At 39.8% G+C, this 22,347-nt stretch overlaps 1 protein-coding gene, 2 long non-coding RNA genes and 4 other non-coding genes across 7 annotated transcripts in view; 3 read left to right on the top strand and 4 right to left on the bottom strand.

Annotated features, from left to right (window-relative positions):
• Window positions 1–3,718: 3,718 nt before the first annotated feature.
• On the bottom strand, window positions 3,719–3,837 carry LOC112433167 (5S ribosomal RNA). Its single transcript, XR_003023405.2, has one exon. It is a non-coding gene; the product is annotated as a 5S ribosomal RNA (ribosomal RNA).
• A 356-nt stretch (window positions 3,838–4,193) lies between these two features.
• On the top strand, window positions 4,194–4,312 carry LOC112430958 (5S ribosomal RNA). Its single transcript, XR_003022260.2, has one exon. It is a non-coding gene; the product is annotated as a 5S ribosomal RNA (ribosomal RNA).
• A 3,260-nt stretch (window positions 4,313–7,572) lies between these two features.
• On the bottom strand, window positions 7,573–12,806 carry LOC112431102 (uncharacterized). Its single transcript, XR_013095704.1, has 3 exons — window positions 12,720–12,806; window positions 12,370–12,482; window positions 7,573–8,383 (listed from the first exon to the last, which is right to left on the bottom strand). It is a non-coding gene; the product is annotated as an uncharacterized LOC112431102 (long non-coding RNA).
• LOC143415098 (uncharacterized) lies at window positions 10,001–15,054 on the top strand. The gene is made up of 3 exons (XR_013095703.1): window positions 10,001–10,113; window positions 13,282–13,339; window positions 13,534–15,054. It is a non-coding gene; the product is annotated as an uncharacterized LOC143415098 (long non-coding RNA).
• Window positions 15,055–20,091: 5,037 nt separating this feature from the next.
• Window positions 20,092–20,210, bottom strand: LOC143415372 (5S ribosomal RNA). Its single transcript, XR_013096010.1, has one exon. It is a non-coding gene; the product is annotated as a 5S ribosomal RNA (ribosomal RNA).
• A 319-nt stretch (window positions 20,211–20,529) lies between these two features.
• Window positions 20,530–20,648, top strand: LOC143415361 (5S ribosomal RNA). The gene has a single exon (XR_013095999.1). It is a non-coding gene; the product is annotated as a 5S ribosomal RNA (ribosomal RNA).
• Window positions 20,649–20,933: 285 nt separating this feature from the next.
• smim11 (small integral membrane protein 11) overlaps window positions 20,934–22,347 on the bottom strand; it is a 38,461-nt gene continuing 37,047 nt past the window's right edge. Inside the window, exon 3 of the mRNA XM_076880462.1 lies at window positions 20,934–21,262. The gene's annotated coding sequence lies outside the window, so the exon portion shown is untranslated. The remainder of the gene's footprint in view (window positions 21,263–22,347) is intronic.

The following is a 22,347-nucleotide window of genomic DNA, read 5'->3' as shown; positions in this document are numbered from 1 at the left end:
TGTTTTGAAATTCATAATTGAAACCCAGGGTCAGCTACCAGATCATCTCCTAGAGTCTGGCTTGTACACTGACAGCTATTTCATCGAGGATAACCACAAGGAACAGCGCTGGACATTTAAGACCCCAGAACAATTTCAATACGAGACAGATTATCGATCCAAGGAAACTCGATCGATAAAACTTAAGTGTCTCGATGACCTCGAACAACTGCTGAAAGTTAGGCGAGGACCGGAAAATGGCCAAACATTATTTGTAAGGCTAATCAAAGAAATGTTGGCCTTGGATGCAAATCAGCGCGTAACACCCTCGGAGGTTCTGAAGCATCCCTTTTTCCATCCTGGCCTCTCAAGGACAACCCCCTGCACTGACATGAATAGTACAGGGGGAGAACTCCTTGTGCTCTCTCAGCAGCCTTCAAGCTGGAAAAGTCATGGATCGCAAAAATTCAGCTGCAGTTTCCAAAACTCAGTTGAATTTCCTCAAAAAGGAGACATCAACACCTCAGCCAACCCATCTGCCTCTGAAGATGATCTTCAAATAACGGAAGGGACCATTTTAGGAGATCACCACGTGGTAGAGGCCTTCCTTGGAGAAGGAGGCTTTGGTTTGGTAACCAGATGTCGCGATACAAAAAATAACAAAACTGTTGCTATTAAAGTCAACAAGAGCGACCCTGAAATTCTGCTCCAGGCAAAACTGGAAATTTTCATCCTGGAGCAGCTACGACGCTTGGATCCAGACAGGTGCAACATTGTCGAATGGAACGGCTATTTCCTCGATGGACAGCGCATTTGCTTGAATTTCGAATTGCTCGACCAAAGCCTGTGGGACTACATTGGGGACCGGAATAACCGAGGTCTCCCAATGAGAGAACTCAGGCCAATTTTGCATCAGGTTGCAAATGCTCTGTTCCACCTGGGTTCTGTGGGAATAGTGCATGCTGACCTCAAACCTGGAAACATCATGGTTGTGAACCACAGTGAGTCTCCCGTCAAAGTCAAACTCATAGACTTTGGCCTCGCATGTCCTGCTTCTGCAGTGATTCCTGGTGACCGTGTGGGGACAATTGGTTATTGTGCACCTGAGGTTATGCTTGGCATTCCATACAACGAAGCAATCGACATGTGGTCTCTGGGGCTGGTAGCTGTGGAGCTTGCTACAGGGGTGGCTCTCTATCCTGGGGAAGACGATTATGATGTTTTAAAATTCATAATTGAAACCCAGGGTCAGCTACCAGATCATCTCCTAGAGTCTGGCTTGTACACTGACTGCTACTTCATCGAGGATAACTACAACAAACAGCGCTGGACATTTAAGACCCAAGAACAATTTCAATACGAGACACATTATCGATCAAAGGAAACTCGATATATAAAACTTAAGTGTCTCGATGACCTCGAAAAACTGCTGAAAGTTAGGCGAGGACCGGAAAATGGCCAAACATTATTTGTAAGGCTAATCAAAGAAATGTTGGCCTTGGATGCAAATCTGCGCATAACACCCTCGGAGGTTCTGAAGCATCCCTTTTTCCACCCTGGCCTCTCAAGGAGAACCCCCTGCACTGACATGAATAGTACAGGGGGACAAAACCTTGTGTTCTCTCAGCAGCAATCATCGTTTGGGTGGCCAGAATTCTAGGGGAGCTAGAAATTCTTGTGGAAAAAAAGCCCAAAACAATAACATCAACAAAAAAAAGCAATGAATGTGGTCTTAAACTTGGGCACAATTTGGCTTGAAATCCATCAACTAATCTCTCAATATTCAAAGCGGAGCAGCAGACAACTTACCATCACATCAGTCCTTCAATCAGACCTACAACAAACGTCTTCAGTCTCTCACCCCAACCGGTCGCAGCAGATGGCCGCCCCGACCTGAGCCTGGTTCTGCCGGAGGTTTCTTCCTGTAAAAAGGGAGTTTTTCCTTCCCACTGTCGCCAAAGTGCTTGCTCATAGGGGGTCATATGATTGTTGGGTTCTCTGTATGTATTATTGTAGGGTCTACCTTACAATAATACATACAGCCTTGAAGTGACTGGTGATGTGATTTGCTGCTGAATGAATTCGGAACTAATTGGAAATCTGGATATTAATTAAATAAACCTGCTTTGACCATCAATTAATTGTTGTTTGAAATTCTTTATAAATATATAAATATAGTGCCACTCTTCTACTGTTTAAATTGCAACTGTTTCAAACTGACTAATTTATTCATACACTTGAGCATAAACACACGCACAGTAAATGGCCTGTATTTGTACAGCGCTTTACTTAGTCCCCAAGGACCCCAAAGAGCTTTACACTACATTCAGTCATTCACACATTCACACACACATTCACACACTGGTGATGGCAGCTACATTGTAGCCACAGCTGCCCTGGGGCGCACTGACAGAACATTGCAGAACCTTCAGCACCTCGTATGAAAAATATTTGACTGTGTGTATGCTTTTAGCGCTGTTTGGATTTGAGAAAATCTAAAATAAATTGAAATTTGTCTTTAGAAGTTGTTTTATACATTTCAGTGCTATATTATGCATACAATAGGACATCTATTTAGATTTACATCTTCCACAGAAAAAACTGCACATTACTGAAACTTAGTATACTGGACTTTGTTGTTGTCCCACACAGGTTCAATTTCGAGTGGTAGATGGCTCAGTGCTCAGTCAACCAAGATTTTATGATAGTGGGCACAATGAGATAGATAAGCTGCTTGTAAACAGTACTTTTATGCTCTCTTTTTCCATTTGGATAAGAAAGAAAGAACCAGGAAACAAAGGCAAACAAATAATCTCTGCCTTTATCCCAGATTCACATTATAGGAACAGCTGCTCAATGACCACTGTAGTCTTTGCTTACTGCACTTTTATCTACATCTATGCAAAGTGATCCACTACACCTACTTTTACAGTTAAATCGTTTTATGAGCACTCATGCCATTTTAATCTGAGTTTCTACTCAAATACAATCAGTAAAGAAAAACACAGTCTGTGACGTTTGTTTTGAAGGAAAAGGTATTCCCTGCAAATGTTTATCTGTGTGAGACTATTCAGAAAACAGTAATTTTCAGCTACTGTATAGCTCTGTGTAAATAATCATTCTGTACATTCGATAATCTTTAATCCTACAACTGTTTACAACTTGCATAGTTCCCATTTCTGTATAGCTGTATATCCCAGATTCTGTAAAGTTATTTATTTCATATTCTGTATAGTTTTTCATATTTATATCCTGTTCATATCCTGTACATAGCTTGTACTCACTACAGCCTGTACATACTTATAGTTATAGAATATTCACAACATACTTCATACCATGTACATTATAACATACCATAATAGACCCATTTCTGTAATATACTCACATGTCTATATTATTGCTAATATATATTGTAATATATCTATATCACTAAAGAACTTCTGGATGGATGCAAACTGCATTTCGTTGCCCTGTACCTGTGCATGTGCAATGACAATAAAGTTGAATTCTATTCTATTCTATTCTATTTTGTTTTATAGGTGAGACACTTGGCCTCTTTTTTTCCTTGTTCTACGTTTGTCTTTTGTCCGATTACTCTGGAACACAAGATGGAAAACTGATATTCTCATGTTAAAAATATAGAAAAAGGGTTTTATCACCCATAAATGTTAACTTCTCATGCCTCTTAGCACAAGCAGGAGCAGAAGCGCCCTCTGCAGTTTGTGTGTGGAAGTGCAAAAACTTACAGCACCTGGTATTCCCAGGCGGTCTCCCATCCAAGTACTGACCAGGCCCGACCCTGCTTAGCTTCCGAGATCAGACGAGATCGGGCGTGTTCAGGGTGGTATGGCCGTAAGCGAAAGCAAAGCTGTGAAAAAGACCTTTTATTGGTGGCAAATGTCTCACAGTTTGATCTATATTATTGTGCTAAACTTCATATGTTACAGCGACAACATGCAAACCTTCGTTATTAACTGCAGCTTCAAATTGAGCTGCAAAAATGCTTTTCCCGCAGTAACATCACGATAAGAAGACATGTTCGTTGATTACAGCACAGTGTTAAAGTGACAGAGAGCACACGGTGTGTTGGGTCGATTTGGAAGTCCAACATTTTTGTCGTTTGGACATTTTAACTTAAATATAGAAAACAAAAACGTAAGCGTGTATGTGTCATTACAGCATGTATAAAAACGCCGTTTCTGAGCTGACCTTTCGCTTACGGCCATACCACCCTGAACGCGCCCGATCTCGTCTGATCTCGGAAGCTAAGCAGGGTCGAGCCTGGTCAGTACGTGGATGGGAGACCGCCTGGGAATACCAGGTGCTGTAAGCTTTTGCACTTACACACACAAACTGCAGAGGGCGCTACTGTTTAGTAAGAAACTTCATGACCTCTCTTCTAATTTTTTGCTTGTGTACCGTTAAAAAATTAAAACAACAATCATCTCTGCAGCTTATTGGAGACACCTTTGTGATTCTGTTGTAGAGCAGAGCAGAGGCAGACATTTGATACACCCGGGGCTTAGCCCTAAAGGGTAGTATGCATCTGGGACTTGGGGGGTGGGGGGGAAGAAATGACTGAAAGATTAATTGGCTCTGTTTTGAGTTCATATTCATATAGGGAAAAATATATCACATGTGCAGGACACCTTAAAGTAGTTTTTTAATTAAGCAGCAAGGCAGAACAAAGTCGGGGCTGTATCAAGACACGAGGACTAAACCCCAATTCAACCAGACCCAGAACTGATCCGGAATTAAAACAGGACTACAACAGTTCAGAAGCAGGACTACTTAGGATTTAACCAAGACAGAACCAGAATCAGAGCTAGATGATAGTAGCACTAAAAATCATCATAGACCTGCACTACACTTATTTTTTAATTCTACCAAAGTCCACTATTTAGATTGAGAAAAGTTTAGATAATTATTCAGCCTTGTTGTGCAAACAAGCCTGCAAAACTTAATAAATATAGAATTTGAAAAATAACAAACCTAAAAAGAAACACTAGGTACGAGATACATGAGGACCTATGATACGCTGATACTTTTGGTAAACAACCATTTGACTAACATGTGTGTCTCACCTGCTCTTGTTCATCTCTGTTCTGTCCTCTCTCTCTCCCTCTTTGTGCTGACAATCAAACCAAACACCAACATCATCAAATATACAGTTGAAACCAGATATTTACAAACTCTTCAGATAAAAACAAAAACACTTTTTTAATTGTAACATCAAATCAGACTAAATGTTTATTTTTTATGTTGATAAATATAAAAAACATATTTGTTAACTTTAAGAGTAAAGAGAGAAACTATCTGTATTTCTTAATTGTAAATGGCACCAAATTGTATTCAAACTGAGCCACACTTATGGAGCTCCACAGTTCTTTTCCAGGTGTTTTGGTTGACATCTCTTGATTTTCCCATGTCAAAGAAACAGGCTCTGTGTTTTGCCTTATATGCATCCACAGGTGTGCCACCAACCTATCAGAAGCTTCTTCAGCTCAGAATGGAATCGTCTGGAGTTTTCTTATTAATTAACAATAAACTTAGTGTATATGTGCTCCTAAATTTGGTGAAAGTGATAAAAAAGAGACAGCTCTCTCTCTTTAACTAATTCAAAATATATTTCAATATTTATTTATGCAAAACAAAACAAGTTTACTCTAAATTGATGTTGTACAGTAAAAAAATGTTCTTGTGTTTTCCATAAAGTGTATGTAAATATCTGGTTTCAACTGTGAATGTACTGCTGTGTATTGAAATTCCTTTTGTTTTGCATAGAAATATACTGAACAACATACAAAGCATAATATATAAAATAACATCTACCAGAGTTTTTCTTTGAAAGAAGCTCCTTATGTCCAGTCTTGTATATCAGTGCATAACTGAAACCGATTTATTTAGCCGTGGAGGGAAACAACTGAAAATATGAAATAAACACACATGTAAGCTGAGACTCTCTAAAGAAACAGCATTGTTGTTGTTCGGCTTTTCATTTCACCTTTTGTTGATTCACTTGAAGAGCAAGTAACGTAATATGGGTCAAGTGATCAGTTTGATATCAATCTTTTGTGATGCACCGTCATATTTACATTATTTGTACAGTACGAATGATTTCCTTTGGAACCTGGTCAAACTTCAGTTCTCTGTCTGCCTCGCTGCGCTTCTCCAACAGCGCACTCGCAGGCAGCAGCTGCCCCGCCCCCTCGCTCAGTGCCTGAGCTGGGATCATACCAATATTAAGGGGAAAAGTTCACAGCAAATGTCTTTAGTGGCAGGAAGGATCGATTCTTCACCAATAGTGAATGACTTTTTAGCCTTAGCAATACGGTTAGCCACCAAGTATGATGCTCTTAGTGCACTTGTATTTGTTGTTGTGGAGGCCCTCAGTAATGGCTTCTGTCCCTGTTGTTCCTGCTTTTTTCTTTTAAACTAGTCCAAAGGCTTGTTTTTTAATGTCTCCAAGTGACGAAGCAGTTTTGAAGGCTTCATTGCCTCATTGGAGAGCTGGTCTCCACATATATTATGCAGAGCGGGCTTGGTGCATGGGAATCACTTGTTGCAATATATCCACTTGTTGTCTGTTAAATGCAGCTTTCTTTTTCTTAGTTGTCATAGACTCTTCTTCTGTCTCCTCACTGGGCCTTTTTTCCTTTGCAAAGAAACCCTCCAAAGACATCTGTTTTTTACTAATTTTGCTAGTTTGTGGGTTTAATATTAACTAATGTATCTTGACATGCGTCAAGAGTCAGTCATAGACTGAAGTAACTGAGAGAATTCAGTCTTTTTCCAAATAAAACACTGTTCAGAGTCGGATAATAAATAAAACGGAAATAATGTAAGTTATTTATTTTTTCTGTGCAGTACGAGCTTCAACTCTCTTGACCCGGTACCAAACGACTCAAGGCCTGGTACCGGTCCGTGGCCCGGGGGTTGGGGACCGCTGCTATAGACTACAGTGTACGCTCTACACCTACTTACTGGTTTTTGTTGCACCAGTCTGCATCTCCCAATTACTTTGTGTGTTTCGCTTACAGCTCCGCACCACCCAGGCGGCAAAAAATGTGCATGTTCTTTGTGATCTCGTAACCAATGCCCTCTGCCGTCAAAGTCGAGAATTAGTTAATGGGCATCATGTGACTAGTGGAAGCCAGATCCTTTTATTTAGCAAAATTGGGGTTATTAGTTAAATGTTATTGTTGAGGGGCACAGACAGCACATGTACACAGATTAAAAAATAGTAATGCCTCAAGAACAGGGCTCTTGGGACGTCCAAGAGGAAAGGGGCAAATGCTCAAGCCCCCTCCGTTATGGCAACGACGTTTACACTTTTGTCTTTTAGACATTTAGAAAAGTCTTAGAAATGAATCGCATGCCAAAATGAAAACAAAAAAATTGGATGACATTAAAAACAAAAGAAACAAGAGACAAAGCGCTGAATAAGAACTTGTCAGCTTGTGAGTCTTGTAACTGGTGATGCTCCAAATGTTAAAAAATAAATATATAAAAACCAACAAACACCAAAAAGTGACTTTTATTATATGCTTATTCTGTGATCAGATAAAAAATATTTTATTAGAAGCAAGCTGGATCTAAGAGATTATTTCTACACAGCATCCTACAGTCAGTACAATTAATATGTCGGTATTGGTGGGATGAATATAAAATTCCCTCATCAGAAGGAAATAATAGTTTTATGTTATTTCATGTAACATGTGAAGAAATACAGGTTGATCACATGTTAAAAAATATATACTTATCGCTAAGACAGACTCAAATAAAAACTTATAATGAAGAAGACGTTTCCAGCGACGTTTAGTTAGAGCTGATGATAAATGTTGCTCTTTTGTTATCTCAGAAATGTAAATTTGTGGGTACAGAAGTAGATCGCATGGGGATTTTTCCTATAGTTGCATTATTGGATTCAAAGGTCATTTCATCACCACAATAGTGCACAGGTAACTTTCCTTCACATTTGACCACAACTATTCTGTTAGTGAGAAGTGTGCCTTTATACTGACACTTGGGTTTCCTGGCTCCATTGTTCTTTAGGTCACATCTAACAATGCGAAACTTTGCTACACTCTTTGTCGTGCCATTCGTCTGATCATATCTTCCTTGACCGTTACAAATGGCTTTGACCTGTTTGTAATCACTGAGGATGAATGTGTTAACATCCTTACATTTGTTTCGATCAGCATATATTTTCTTTTTTTTTCATTTCTGTATCACATTTTTTCACGCTCATCTTGGCATCTACATGCTGTCGTCTAAACTTTTCATAATTTGTTTCATTCAGTCGCTTCTCAATTCGGTTGGGTTGAAGATTGGCTGGTTTTGAGAGTCCAGTAACAAAGGGCAGCACAAGCAGCAAACAGGTAAACATGATCCTCATTGTTTCCTGGAGAGAGAAAAACAGGAACATTTTCCAGATCAAGAATTTAATGCAACAAAAGCGTCATCACTGTAGTGGCAGAAGTAAGTATTTGATCCCCTGCTGAATTTGTAAATTTGTTCCCTTATGAAGAAATGAACAGTCTCTATTTTTTGTGGATGTTTTATTTTACTGGAGAGAGACATGAACACCAACAGAAAAAAAACACAATACATTATTTCTTTTCACTGATTTGCATATAATTGAGTGAAGTAAGTTTTTGATCCTCGACAACCCAACAAGAGTTCTGTGGCATGAACTGAGCCCACTTTGTTTGGAGGAAGAGAAATGCTGAGTGTAACCCACAGAATATCATCCCCACTGTCAAGCACAGAAGTGGAAACATTATACTGTGGGGCTGTTTTTCTGCCAAGGATACAAGACGACTTCACCACACTGAGGCGGCCAGTAGATGGAGCCATGTACTGCAAAATCTTGGACAAGAACCACTTTCTCTCAGGCAAAAGACTGAAGATGTGTCATCGATGGGTCTTCCAGCATGACAATGGCCTAAAACATACCACTGATGCAACAAAGGTGTGGCTAAAGAAGAAGCACAAGGACATGGAGTGGAGCTAAGGCAGTCTCCAAACCTCAGTCCTGAAGAAAATCTGTGGAGGGAGCTGAAGCTTAAAGTTACCAAACAGCAGCAAAGAAATCTAAAGAATTTAGAGAGTTTGTGGAAGGAGGAGTGGAAAAAAATCCCTCCTGAGATGTGAGCAAACCCAGTGACCAACTACAAGAAACATATTACCGCAGTGCTGGGCAATAAGGGTTTCTCCACCAAGTACTAAGTTGTGTTTGAGATCAAATACTTACTTCACTCAGTGACATATAAATCAATTCATTTATTTTAGCAAATACATTTTTTATTCAATTTTGGTTGATATTCTGTCTCATTACATCAAAATGAAAATACTTTAAAAAAAAAATTAGAGACTGATTATTTAATATAAGTGAACAAACTTACAAATTCAGCAGAGGATCAAATGATTATTTCCCCCCAGATAATAGCTTCTTTTTATGACCAGCTTTTCTCTTTTTTGTCTTTTTGAAAAGTTGTTGGCCAACAAAGTTTTATTCATTTATTCAAAATAAAAAATAAAAATAATAATAATAAAAAAGTTTTATTCATAGATGTTTTTTTGCATTAGATAAATTTGCAAACTGAACTCCACGCTTCCAGAACCTCTCAGTTTGTTCTTGTTTCTTTATTGACTTATATAGAAACCCACATAAGTTTGTTTAACTTATGTAACAAATGAATAAAGCAACTAAATTTAAGTAAAAGGATAATTTTAGTATTTCTGATCCATTCTTTACAGAATTTTTTCAAATCATTTTCAAACATTCAGATTTGTCTTTTATTTTCTTGTTAAACCTCATAAACGGTGAACTAAAAACCCTGGAGTATGGTTTGAAACGTTGATATTTTAGTCTGAAAAGGAGCATGTTTCGCTTTCTGGAAGCGTTTATGTTGAAACTGGAGCACTAATCAGTACTTCTCCACACCTGTGGCGCACGCGCTGCGCAGAGCATGCGCGCCAGAGGAGGGGGCTGACTTACTTGAGCAGGAAGCGCGGACTGAGAGACAAGTCGAAAAGAAAAGACGGAAGATCGCTGATGAGGAAAAGCAGAAAGAAATAATTTAACTGAGCTTGAAATGAAACAAGAGCTAGCGAATCTCTGCTGGACAGGTAATTACCGCTGTTTGGTTTAATATTCTATTTTAAACAGTGTAACTATGAACTAAGACGAATACGGATCATATATTTTCATACAGGTATGTTCCAGGTTGATGTTTGCGTGTCTTCACTGTAAAGACCGCAGGTTATTGGAGAGTGCCTGAAAGGAATTTATGCGCCAAGGATCATTTAAAAAATAATAATTAAAGTAAATGAAACTAACTAAAAACATGTGTCATTACTTTCTTATTCCTTTTAATGATGACTTTTAAAATCATTAAATGATAAAATAAAATAAAAATAAAAAATCAATATCAATATAACAGCTTCCAAAAATTCAATATCAAAACCAGTCTAATTTTTACTTTAGTAAATATTTTGAAACTTTTCAGAGAGCCACGGAGGACATGTTGAACAATAATATTGTGTAATTTTTAAAAGTATTACTTGATTTTTTTAAAACAGGAAATTGTAATCATTTACATACATTTGGTAGCATGTAGACATTATGAAGGGGCTGCTTTACCTAATAATTTTTTACATTCACAAGATTAAACTTGACTTTTTTCACGAAGACACAAATAAAATTGTGGAGTTTGCTGGTAAGACCTTATAATCTTAGAAATATTTGAATATGCCTGCATAGCAGCTCATTTGGGGTGATCGTGGCTCAAGAGTTGGGAGTTCGCCTTGTAATCTGAAAGTTGCCGGTTCGAGCCCCGGCTCGGACAGTCTCGGTTGTTGTGTCCTTGGGCAAGACACTTCACCTACTGGTGTTGGCTAGAAGGGTCGATGGCGCGATATGGCAGCCTCGCTTCTGTCAGTCTGCCCCAAGGCAGCTGTGGCTACAACTGTAGCTGCCTCCACCAGTGTGTGAATGACTGGGTGTGTAAAGCGCTTTGGGGTCCCTAGGGGGGGACTAGTAAAAGCGCTATACAAATACAGGCCATTTACCATGTGACAGAAGTTTTTATGTAAAGTAGTGGAAATTAACAACAAGTCATTTAAATAAATTTGATGATTTTTTTAACTCTCAGTTGATGAGTTCATGAGTAGGGCAGGGTATCGTCACTGATTTCTAGAATCGATTCGCTTCCAATTCACAAGGTACCGAATCAGTTCGATCCACGATTCGATTCGATTTGAATCTGGGAAATTTGGACAGTCAGAAATATTATAATTCAGATCAGTACAGTACATTTTATTGTATCTATAAAAAGGAAGCTGACACACACAAGACGTTATCAGAGGTGTGAGCGTCACAGCAGATGCCTTTGTGTCAAAGTAGCTGAAGATAAAACACAGAAAAACATGAAGGTGGTTTTACTGTTCTGGGATTTTATAAAAATATTCTGCAGTACATCAAAAATGAAAGAAAACCATTAATCAACATATGAACGTTACCTCTGACATTACCGCGGTTTTATTAGAGACACGGCTAAGCGTTTTGCATTTTGCATAATTTTAAAAAGTTTACATTTGTTTAGTATTGAACGGCAGAAATTGGGTTTTCTTTTTGGAAGTAAGTAAAACAGCAGCTGACAGCCTGTAAACAACGGTAGACTTCTGTGTAACAAGCAAGACAACAGACAGACAGAGAGAGAGAGCTGTGCATCGTGGTGGAAGCAAAACAGCAAAAGTCAGAGTGAATTCATGACGATGTTTATGTGAAGCGTAGTTTGCTGCTTCGTTTGCTGCTGGTTCAGTCAATGTTGTTTGGAGAGAGATAAAACTAACAGCTTTATGATCAGCGCAAAAAGGGCGTGAACACAAAGCGCGGACCCGCCGACAAATCAGAATCAGCGAGCTGTCGGCTTTCAGCCCCGACTGTGAGAAAGGCGACATCTAACTGATTCTGATCCGCGCTCCGCGCTGTGTGTTTACATCTTTGTGCAGAATCCGTGTTCCTGCTCTCATTTACTGTCTTAGCTGTTTGGTGGTTGTTGAAAGTTTGTGATCTTTCACCAGAGATTCTGGCATTTTGGGCAAAATAAATTTATATTAAAAAAAATCAATTCAGGATTTTAATGGATTGATTTCACGTTATCCAAGCCAGAATCGATTTTAATCGATAAATCGATTATAAAAACCCACCCCTATTCATGAGGTGTATCTAAAGACAACTTCTCTACTTGCATCCACACATTGAACCTTACAGAGGGAAACGGTCATTGCACTCAGTCATGACAACATTCTTGCTAAATATAATTATTTATATTATAAAGATATGAAACTTTTAAGCAAACTTTTCCAACTGAGGACACTTACCGTACTTTTTGCTTTACTGATCAGTGGTTGGTTGATTAACCTGCAGGAGTTCAGGCACGAGTCAGTCGTCTGGAACAGCGGATGGTGAAGATGTCTTCAGTAAATGAAATGCTCTAAAGGGGGAATTAAAATTGAACATTATTTGAACATAAATAAAAAAAGATAGGCCTCTGCCTGTGCATGCACATTTCTTATGCACGATATTCATGGTCACAGAACCCAGATGATGCATGTTTTAAAGCCCATATCTGGTTAGTGAATGTGAGTATAAGTGTGGCAGGAGATCGAGTTATTCAAAATAAACATGCTGTCTATAAAAGATTTTAAATATGCAAATAAAAAGTTCTTACCAAACGAGGAGTCAAGATGAGCAGAGACCAGGTCTAGTGCAGCTCAGCTGTTGTTAAATTCTACCCGAGCAGGTTGGAGCTCATTTGTGTCACAGACAAGTAAAACTTTGGGGGCTTCAGCTTTTAAACATTTCAGCAGCCCCACCTTAAATTAACTAGCATCAGTGTCTACATCACCAGCCCACCAGTTAGCACTGCTCTGTTTGTGGTTCAGAACATGCTGCAAACATGATGTGAGGACCAGTGACCACAGCTGCAGATGCAGGTTGTCTTTCATAGCTCGCGTTACAACAATTGCAGCTATTTTTTTTTCAATTCAATAAACCACATGTTTTAAAAATAAGTAAATAAAAAAATATTGACATTTGTGAAAAAAGTGCAGAAACGGCCTTTTGGCTTAGTTTTTGTTAAGTAAATAATGGCACGGTGTAATATATCACGTGTTGTTATTCCCCTGATGTTGTATACACCTAATTTTAAAGTGGGCACTAAGACTCTATTGTAGAGTCTGACAGCAGCTGGAAAGATATCTGAAATTTCTCCTTGCACACTGTTGTTGCAGCAGCGTGTCACTGTAGGAGCTGCTCAGTGCTGCTAGGATGACCTGCATGTGGTGGGAGGTGGGTTTTTGTTTTATTTTTAATATCCTGTCCTATCTGCCAGCTTTTGCAATCAGAATTGTGACCTGAATGCATTGTGGTGCAGAACACATTTTGCTTTTGCAAGATCAGCTACTTAGAATCTCTATAGGCTCCTCTTGTTCATGTGACTATGTTATCTGTTTATTTATTCATTTCTATTTGTGTTATTTCAGTTATTACACTGGTATAGTATGACTATGTCACCTGCAGCCTCCAGCAGTACCAGTTACCTGAGACCACACATCTCAGCGACGTGTGCGTGCCCATCCCAGCAGGGGAAAGAGGGAAGCCCCAGCTGTCCCAGCAGAACACACCATAAAAGATGATTGATGTCACCCCAGAGTCATAGACGGTCTTCAGAAACTCCAAAACAATTGAATCTAGCCTTCTAGGTGTCCATCAGGTGTGATGTCAGAGCCACCAGCCTGCAGCTGTTGTTCATTTACATCTGCCTAATTGATCATTTATCCTCAGCACACTTTTCAGTTCCCTTGCTGAAATTGGACAATATGTAAAGTCTAAATTCAAACAAAGGTTGGGGAAACCTGCACTGAGCTGAGACAGAAGAAGTCTGAAGTCGAACTCGGATGAGTGACAGAGCGTTCCTGCTACTGAAAACTCTACGTCCAGATGAACAAAATGAACTTTTCGGGGCAGGTCCCCAGATGTTTTCTCTTCTCAGAATCCTCTTCACAGATCGTATCTCTTTTATCTGACATACAGTCATGTGGAAAAGAGTGTTTTCATGGGAATCTATAGAGTACTCTGAAAAACTAAGCACTGTACATGAGTGAGTAGCTTGCAGAGCCACCTTTTAGCAGCAGTAGCGTCACCAAATTGTTTCTGTATGACTCTTAGTCTGTCACACGGTTGTGCAGGACTTTTGGCTGACGTTTCTTTACATCGTTTCGTCAGTTCATTGAGGTTTGTGGTATTTGTTTATGTACAGCCCTCTTAAGTTCCCAGCACTGTTTTTCAGGTTGAGTTGTGGACTGTGACCTGGTCATTGCAACACCTTGATTCTGTTGTAGCTCTGCTGATGTGCTTGGGATCTTTGTCCTGCTGCATTACCAAAACTCAGTTTTGACTGTAGACTACTTGGTATACAAGGGAATTCATGGAAAACTCAATGACTGCAAGGGCCCAGGTTCTGTAGCTGCAAGACAAGCTCAAATCATCACCCCTTCACCACCATGCTAACAGCTGGTATGCGGTGTTTGTGCTGTTATGCTTTGCAAATTTGCTACTAAACTTGCAGCCATGCTGTCATGCTGTTTTTAGAGAGCAGAGACTGTCTCCTTGCAACCCTTCCAAACAAGCCACACTTATTCAAACTTTTTCTAATTGTCATGGCCTTTAACATTTAACTTGCTAACTGAGGCCTGTAGAGTCTGAGATGTAGCTTCTGGATTTTTGAGCTTTTTCTGAGAACTGCAGTTTGACCCTGGGGTGAATTTTCTGGGTCATCCGTTCCTGGGAACATTTATGACATTGTGTTAACAAACACCTGAATACTCCAGACCAGCAAACTGACAAAATGTTTGCTTTTATAGAGCTGCTCACATATGCTGATGAGCAATTATTCAAATGCAGTGGATTAGCAGCATCTGGCTGTTAATCACCTTCTAATTTGCATTGAAGCAATAAAGGTGCTTTCTGAATAATATGAGCTGTCTGGTGTGGTATTCATATTTAAAGTGAATAATCAGAATCAGATTACTTTAATAATCCCTAAGGAAATTATGTGGATTACAGTTGCTCCAAGTGTGTGTGTGTGTGTGTGTGTGTGTGTGTGTGTGTGTGTGTGTGTGTCTGTCTGTCTGTCTGTCTGTCTGTCTGTCTGTCTATCTATCTATCTATCTATCTATCTATCTATCTATCTATCTATCTATCTATCTATCTATCTATCTATCTATCTATCTATCTATACACACGAATCACACAATCACAAATATCAAGAGGTGAGGGGAAATGTGTGTGACTGACATTTACAGTTATTCTCAGTCGCTTTGGTGCGTTTCTCAGAACACCATTAACATTTGCACAGCAGTTAGTGCATTTCCCAAAACAATTAGTGCAAACTGCAAAACCTAGTGGATAGCCTGCAAAAGCACGTCACATGCACAGAATTGATTATCCATACCTCAAAAGCAAGTATCCATGTCAATGAAACTGTCAGTGCCATCAAAATGAAAAGTCTTGACACCATCTTTATGAACAAGATAGTCAAATGGCATTGTCATGTTTCCACTATGACAGTTTATAATTTCAGTGTTTCCCATTGCAAAAACAATTGGTGACACCTGAAAATGCTGACGACAGCACTATGGCCTACCTGTACAGCCATCTGAAATGTGCAGTAAAGTCACTGTAGATGTTATGGGAGTCTTGGGAGTAACTGAGACACTGAATACGTACGTTTCACATTTCCATTGTGTAGAAGTGTTTGTAATCCTACAGAATTGTGCAAAAGAAAAATATGCTACAGTCACTTGTTCACTGTAGAATACATGTAAACATAAAATCACCCATTTGGTAGAGCTGTGCACTAATGTGAACAATAAACAGCACATGTAACAGTACAGTAAATCATTCTGGCACATCCAGACGTTCCTGTCTGTCTGGCCACATATTTTCATCTACATCACAACAGATGTTATCCCTCGCAATGCAGCGAGGAAAGTATCTCCTGGAGTGGCGAATCCATCCTCTGCAGGACCCTGCTGTGATGTCGTCACATGCTGCATCCATGGCTGCTAGCAGGGCCATTTGCTCATGTGGATTTAATTTTTCTTGAGTACTCTGTCAATTGTTGAAATTGGAACAGATTCAATATTGCCAAATACCGTGTAATTCTCTATGACAGCGCTTTGTATGTCTCTCAGCTTTATTGCATTGTTTGCAATGACCATTGCACAAATGGCTTCTTCTTGCTGTGGGGTAAAAAGGGGCCCTCTTCCGCCTCCGCGAGGTTGTCTTACAATCCTATGTGGTGCAGAGTGAACTTTTTGTGAAATTGCAAATACAGTACAGTAACATGTGATGTGTCTGAGATGGCACAGTACAGTACAGTGTATTACTGTTTGCATACCTGTTTTCCCTACGGAATGTTTGAATGATTGAACTGACAGTAGTTCTTCCAATATTGGGTTGCACCCTTCGACCAGCCTCCTCCATGGTGAGGCCGTGATTGACAACATGGTCCACAATTGTAGCCCTTATTTCATTAGGAATCCGCCTATATCTGCCTCTTCTCCCTCTTCCCCTTCCCCTTCCTCCCCGCATCCTCACCCCTCTTCCACGTTGCTGACCTTCCATTTTGTGTCACAGAAGTGTAGAAATGGTACACACTAGCTCCTGCGCAGTTTATATATGCTTGCCAATTGGGGATTCACAGGATTCATCCATTATTGACAGTGAACAAGTTGTTTGTCATTGGTTACAACTAAACTTTCACACGCCTCCTCATGAGTGACAGCTGTAATTCACCCGAGATCAATTGTTCAATTTCGGAGACATTTCCAGGAACAATGATACAGGAAGGTATAGGATTTGCTTGACAGATGGCCAATATTTGGCATGTGATAACTAGTTCAACAATTTTGTGTGTGATGACTCAAGCAATGGATGTATGACTATTCGTTTTATTGGGAACGACTATTCAGCATCCATAGGTATGATTACTTTTGACTGACATGACATAAGCAAATGGAAATGTCAGAAAGCAGCAGGGAAATGTATGGAAGCAACTGATTCATGTCCAAAATCATTTGCAGTTTGTTCAGAGAGAGGAGAAATTGCTACTATGATGTGCACAAATGACTGAGTGTTGTGGAGGTTGAACTAATAGTTATGAGAATTTCAATTCTGATCTGAGAAACGCACCAAAGCGACTGAGAAAAACTGTAACTCTAACTTGTGAATTATGTCATTTGTTATTTTACTGTAGAACATGTGCCAGCGGGTATAACTGTATTAGATGGAGGAGTTGTGCAGGGAGATGGCCACGGGCAGGAATGATTTCCTGTGTTGTTCAGTGGTGCATTTGGGTAATCTCAGTCTCTCATTGAATGTGCTTCTTTTCTTGGACGACATCTGCCTCTCAGACACCCTGAAGGAGTCCATCTCCATCTCCACTCATTACTGGCCTTGCGGATCAGTTTGAGTCTGTTGGCACCTGTGACCGTCAACCTGTTGCCCCAGCATGCAACAGCATAGAGGATGGCACTGGCCACAACAGATTTGGAAAAAATCCTGAGCATTGTCCTCAGAAAATAGAGACGACTCTGGCCCTTCCTGTAGAGTGAAGCTGTGTTCTTAACCCAGTCCAGTTTATTATGCATGTATACTCCAAGTCCAGTTAAAAGCATCAGCAACTTAAACATAGTTTTGAAATATACAATTTATATTTTTCAATTCATATTAAAATTGACTGATTAAAAACGTTTTTATAGAGATTAAAAAACATTCCTGCTTAGATTTAGTCCCAATGAAATGATGACTGTAAAGTTTTAAAAGTGAAATATATAAAGGTAAACTCAAAAGTTGTCAAAAACAGCCATTTATAACCTTGACTTCAGAGTTTTACATGACACAAAGTGTTACATTATAACATATGTAGTTAGTGTGATAACATCTAGAGTTATTGCATTCATAGAAGTTTCTTCTGCTCTCAGAACAGATTCAGTTGTTCACAGTTTCGGGTCACGGTGCATTACCAGGTTGCAAACACTCACAAGGTGTTGAGTTGTGGTCACGAAAAGAACAAAGTGTTTAAAGACAAGTCTCTGATGCAGTGTCATCAGACTGTTGACAAACCCTCAGTCTAACCACACTGTGACAGCAGGCCTTTGCTGAAAGTCACGTTTTGCATTGCTTCTCATGAAATGTTTTCTGCTCTTTATTTCACTTGACTTGAATATATTTACTTGAACAAACCTCTGATGTGTAAATCAGATCCAACTGAATGTCATCAGAACATATAATAATTTTTTTTCTTTTGGTAATAAGTCAAGAATGAGGATTTTGAGTATCATTGAATATAAAAGTTTTCCATCTCAGGGGGTCAGTTTCTATGTTGGATTGTAAACTCACTTTAGTGCGGTAGTCCTCCTCCTTCATTATTCATCCATGATCACTGATGAGAAGTTAATAGGCATTAGCCATGTCAATTTAAGACATTGTACAACCTCATATTAAAAGATTTTAATGTGTATACTTTTTAATATTTCACCATGAGATCAAAGCCCATCTCTGACAACAACGAGGCGGCCTACCTGAAGGAGATTAGGAATCTGGAGAACTGGTGCCAGAGGAACAACCTCCTTCAGTAAGACAAAGGAGCTGATAGTGGACTTCAGCACTAAGCAGGAGAGGAACTACCAGACCCCCGTCATCAACGAGTGCCCAGTGGAGAGAGTGGACAGCTTCAAATACCTCGGAGTTCACATCACGCGGGACCTGTCATGGTCCTGTCACATCAACACCGTGGTGAAAAAGGCCCGTCAGCGTCTCTACCACCTCAGACGCTTGAGAGACTTCCAACTGCCCTCCAAGGTGCTCAGGAACTTTTACTCGTGCACCATAGAGAGCATCCTGACGGGAAACATCTTAACCTGGTTCGGGAACAGCACCATGCAGGACAGACGAGCTCTACAGAGGGTTGTGCGGTCAGCTGAGCGCACCATCCGCTCCGAGCTCCCTGACCTGCACTCAATCTACAGCAGGCGGTGCTGGACCAAGGCCAGGAAGATGGTGAAGGACCTCAGCCATCCCAACAACAGACTGTTCTCTCTGTTGAGGTCAGGAAAGCGATTCCGCTCCCTGAAGACCAACACAGAGAGACTGAGGAGGAGCTTCTTCCCGCAGGCGATACGGTCTCTCAATCACACCACCACACAGTACTGACCCACACATATGGTTCTTACACACACACTGGACATTCTGGACATTGTTTTCACTTCATCACTTAAATCACTTTAAGCATATTTGCTCTGCACAAGACATAATGTGGATTGCACAACACTGGACATTATATTTCTTCATTTCCATAAATTTTCATATTTATTTCCTATCTTATTCATAGCCTTTTCTTTTTTCTTTAGGTCACGAGCAGTTGTGTAAGCATTTCACTGCATATCGTACTGTGTATGACTGTGTATGCGACATATAAAATTTGAATTTGAATTTAATGGGATGTTGAAGCTCTTCTAAATCCTCACCAGGTTTTGCTCAAATGCTACTGATATAAACTCACAATATATCGGCAGTAAATAATAGAGAGGAGAAAGGAGGAAACAAAAGCCAATTATAAAGTTAATAGGGCTGCTTGGAGCCATATCAACAGTTTAAATGATAAAGTTACAGATATCAGGGGGAGAAAATAAAACAACAGCTGTGGCTCATCAATAAGGCTCTGCAAAATAGAAAACAGGAGGGAGACTGATATTTACTGTGAGTAAATATCAGTCTCCCTCCTGTTTTGAAACCTAAAGTTAGGAAATAATAATGATGCTCTCTGACATCCACAAAATGTCAGACACTTGACACAGAGCTAAACCTCTGCTGGAAAATACACACCAGAAAAGTAGATAGAGTGAGATGATTATCAACTTTTGCACAAAAGCGAAATGCCTTATTTTTATAAGCATTTTAATGAAGTTTTTTTTTCTGGTTCTGTTTTCTGTGAGTGACCAGCAGCGCCCTCTGCAGTTTGTGTGTGGAAGTGCAAAAGCTTACAGCACCTGGTATTCCCAGGCGGTCTCCCATCCAAGTACTGACCAGGCCCGACCCTGCTTAGCTTCCGAGATCAGACGAGATCGGGCGTGTTCAGGGTGGTATGGCCGTAAGCGAAAGCTTTGCTATATAAAGGGCATTTTATAAGTGGCAAGTGTCTCACAGTTTGATATATATTATTGTGCCAAGCTTTATATGTTACAGCGAAAGCATGCAGCTATTCGTTGTTTACTGCAGCTTCAACACTGAGCTGCAGAAATACTTTTCCCACAGTAACATCTCCATAATAACATATGTTAGGTTATTATAGAACCGTGTGTTTTGGAATTCAAACATTTTTGTCGTTTGGAGACTTTAACTTCTATACAGAAGAGAAAATGTGTGCATGTGTCATCACAGCATGTTTAAAAAGGCTGTTTCTGTGCTCTTCTCTCGCTTACGGCCATACCACCCTGAACACGCCCGATCTCGTCTGATCTCGGAAGCTAAGCAGGGTCGGGCCTGGTCAGTACTTGGATGGGAGACCGCCTGGGAATACCAGGTGCTGTAAGCTTTTGCACTTACACACACAAACTGCAGAGGGCGCTAAAACTCTCACTACTCCTTCCTGTAGTCTCTAGTTTCCTCCTGCTTTCCTTGAAGCACAAAAGCGCCTCAATGATCATTTCCTAGATGCTAATCAAGGAATATTTAAGGAATATTTCCTTTTCACAGTAACTACTATAAAACCTAAAGCAGCACCTCACTGTCAATAACAGATTAAACGAACAAATCACAGTACTATTGCAGAGTATAACATGGAGACATGAAGTAAGTTAGAGAAAAAACAACAACAAGATGTGACATGTTGAATTTAATATATTTATAAAAAGCAGAAGCACAGTTTTGGTTTATAGTTTACAGAATTTTACAGGAAAAAAAAACACTGCGTCATATTCATATAAATGCACCGATCTGACAGACTTGCACAGGTACAAAGCTTTTGGCTGTCATATTTTCCTTTTTAAAAAAACGGCATCTTGAAATATAAAAATGTGCTCGACAGTCCTGCTACTTTAACCACAAATCATTTCCTGAAACTTGGAAAGTGTCCCTGTGGCTGAAAATCACACATCTTCATCATATTTGGAGGAAGCGGCTTGCAGCTCTGGTCGGTAAGATGTTTCCCTGGAGGAGAGAGAAGGACATTTGAGAGATTGATGACTCACAAGAGTCTAATCACATCAGTGCAACCAGTGGCTACTTGTATTAGTTTATTAATTAGAGATGAACCGATCTGATATTACGTATCGGTCTGATACTGACGTAAATTACTGGATCGGATATCGGAGAAAAATAAAAAATGTAATCCGATCCATTAAATATCAAAAAAGCACCTGACAAAACTTGCAACATGGCATAACTCGGCTCATAACCGTAGCACGTCTGAGCAGTGTGCTCATGTGATAGAGCAGCTGTGTGTATTTGTAGCCTCGCTACCAAACCAGCATTTCATCTCCGTGGAAGTGATCCCAGAGAGAAGTAAAGCAAATGTGTAAGTTCATCTCTGAATGTTTGTAAAGCATTCCCACGTTAAGCTTAACAATCAATATATGGAGGGACTGCCTCTTCTCTCTCCCTCCCTCTCCTGCTGCTACTTCAATTCCGTCTCTCTTGTTTGTTTTTGGCCCACTTTCCACCAGAAAGAGGAAACCAGCAGCTGAACAACAGCAGCACGTTTAAGCTTGATAAGCTGTTGTTAGAATTTATTTAATATTACTTTCTACACCAGGAGCTGACAGCTGGTAACTGTGCAGGGGCAGATCTAGCAAAGTTTAGCCAGGGGGGCCGATAGGACATTAACAGGGAAAAAAGGGGGGGGGGGGGCACAGAGACATACTTTTCTTTTATTTAAAATGTCTCGCTTTTAATAAATAATCTGATGTAAAATGTATAGAAGTCCATTACTGTATATAGTAACTATTAAGTCTAATATACCCTAGTAAGCTGTAGTACTTTTTCCTTTTGGAACCATCTGTGCAGTCTGCAGTTCTGTTGAAGAAAGATGTTGAATCTATTTAATTATTGTGGAAAAATAATTGATTTCTGTGCATTTTATTTCACACTGCATCAAATCAAAGTTGATTACGTCGATTAAGCATCATGAAGTGGAGGGTGATTCCCTGGTTTTTTTTTTGGGGGGGGGGGGGGGAGGGGGGGCGGGGTTTGCTGGGAGTTTTAGAACCCTATTAGTTGCTTACTCTTTAAAATAC

The sequence above is a fragment of the Maylandia zebra genome, linkage group LG23 (assembly GCF_041146795.1).
Source record: "Maylandia zebra isolate NMK-2024a linkage group LG23, Mzebra_GT3a, whole genome shotgun sequence".
Taxonomy (NCBI): Eukaryota; Metazoa; Chordata; class Actinopteri; order Cichliformes; family Cichlidae; genus Maylandia; species Maylandia zebra.
Note: the sequence above shows the minus strand (reverse complement) of the source record. Positions and strands in the feature narration are given on the sequence as shown.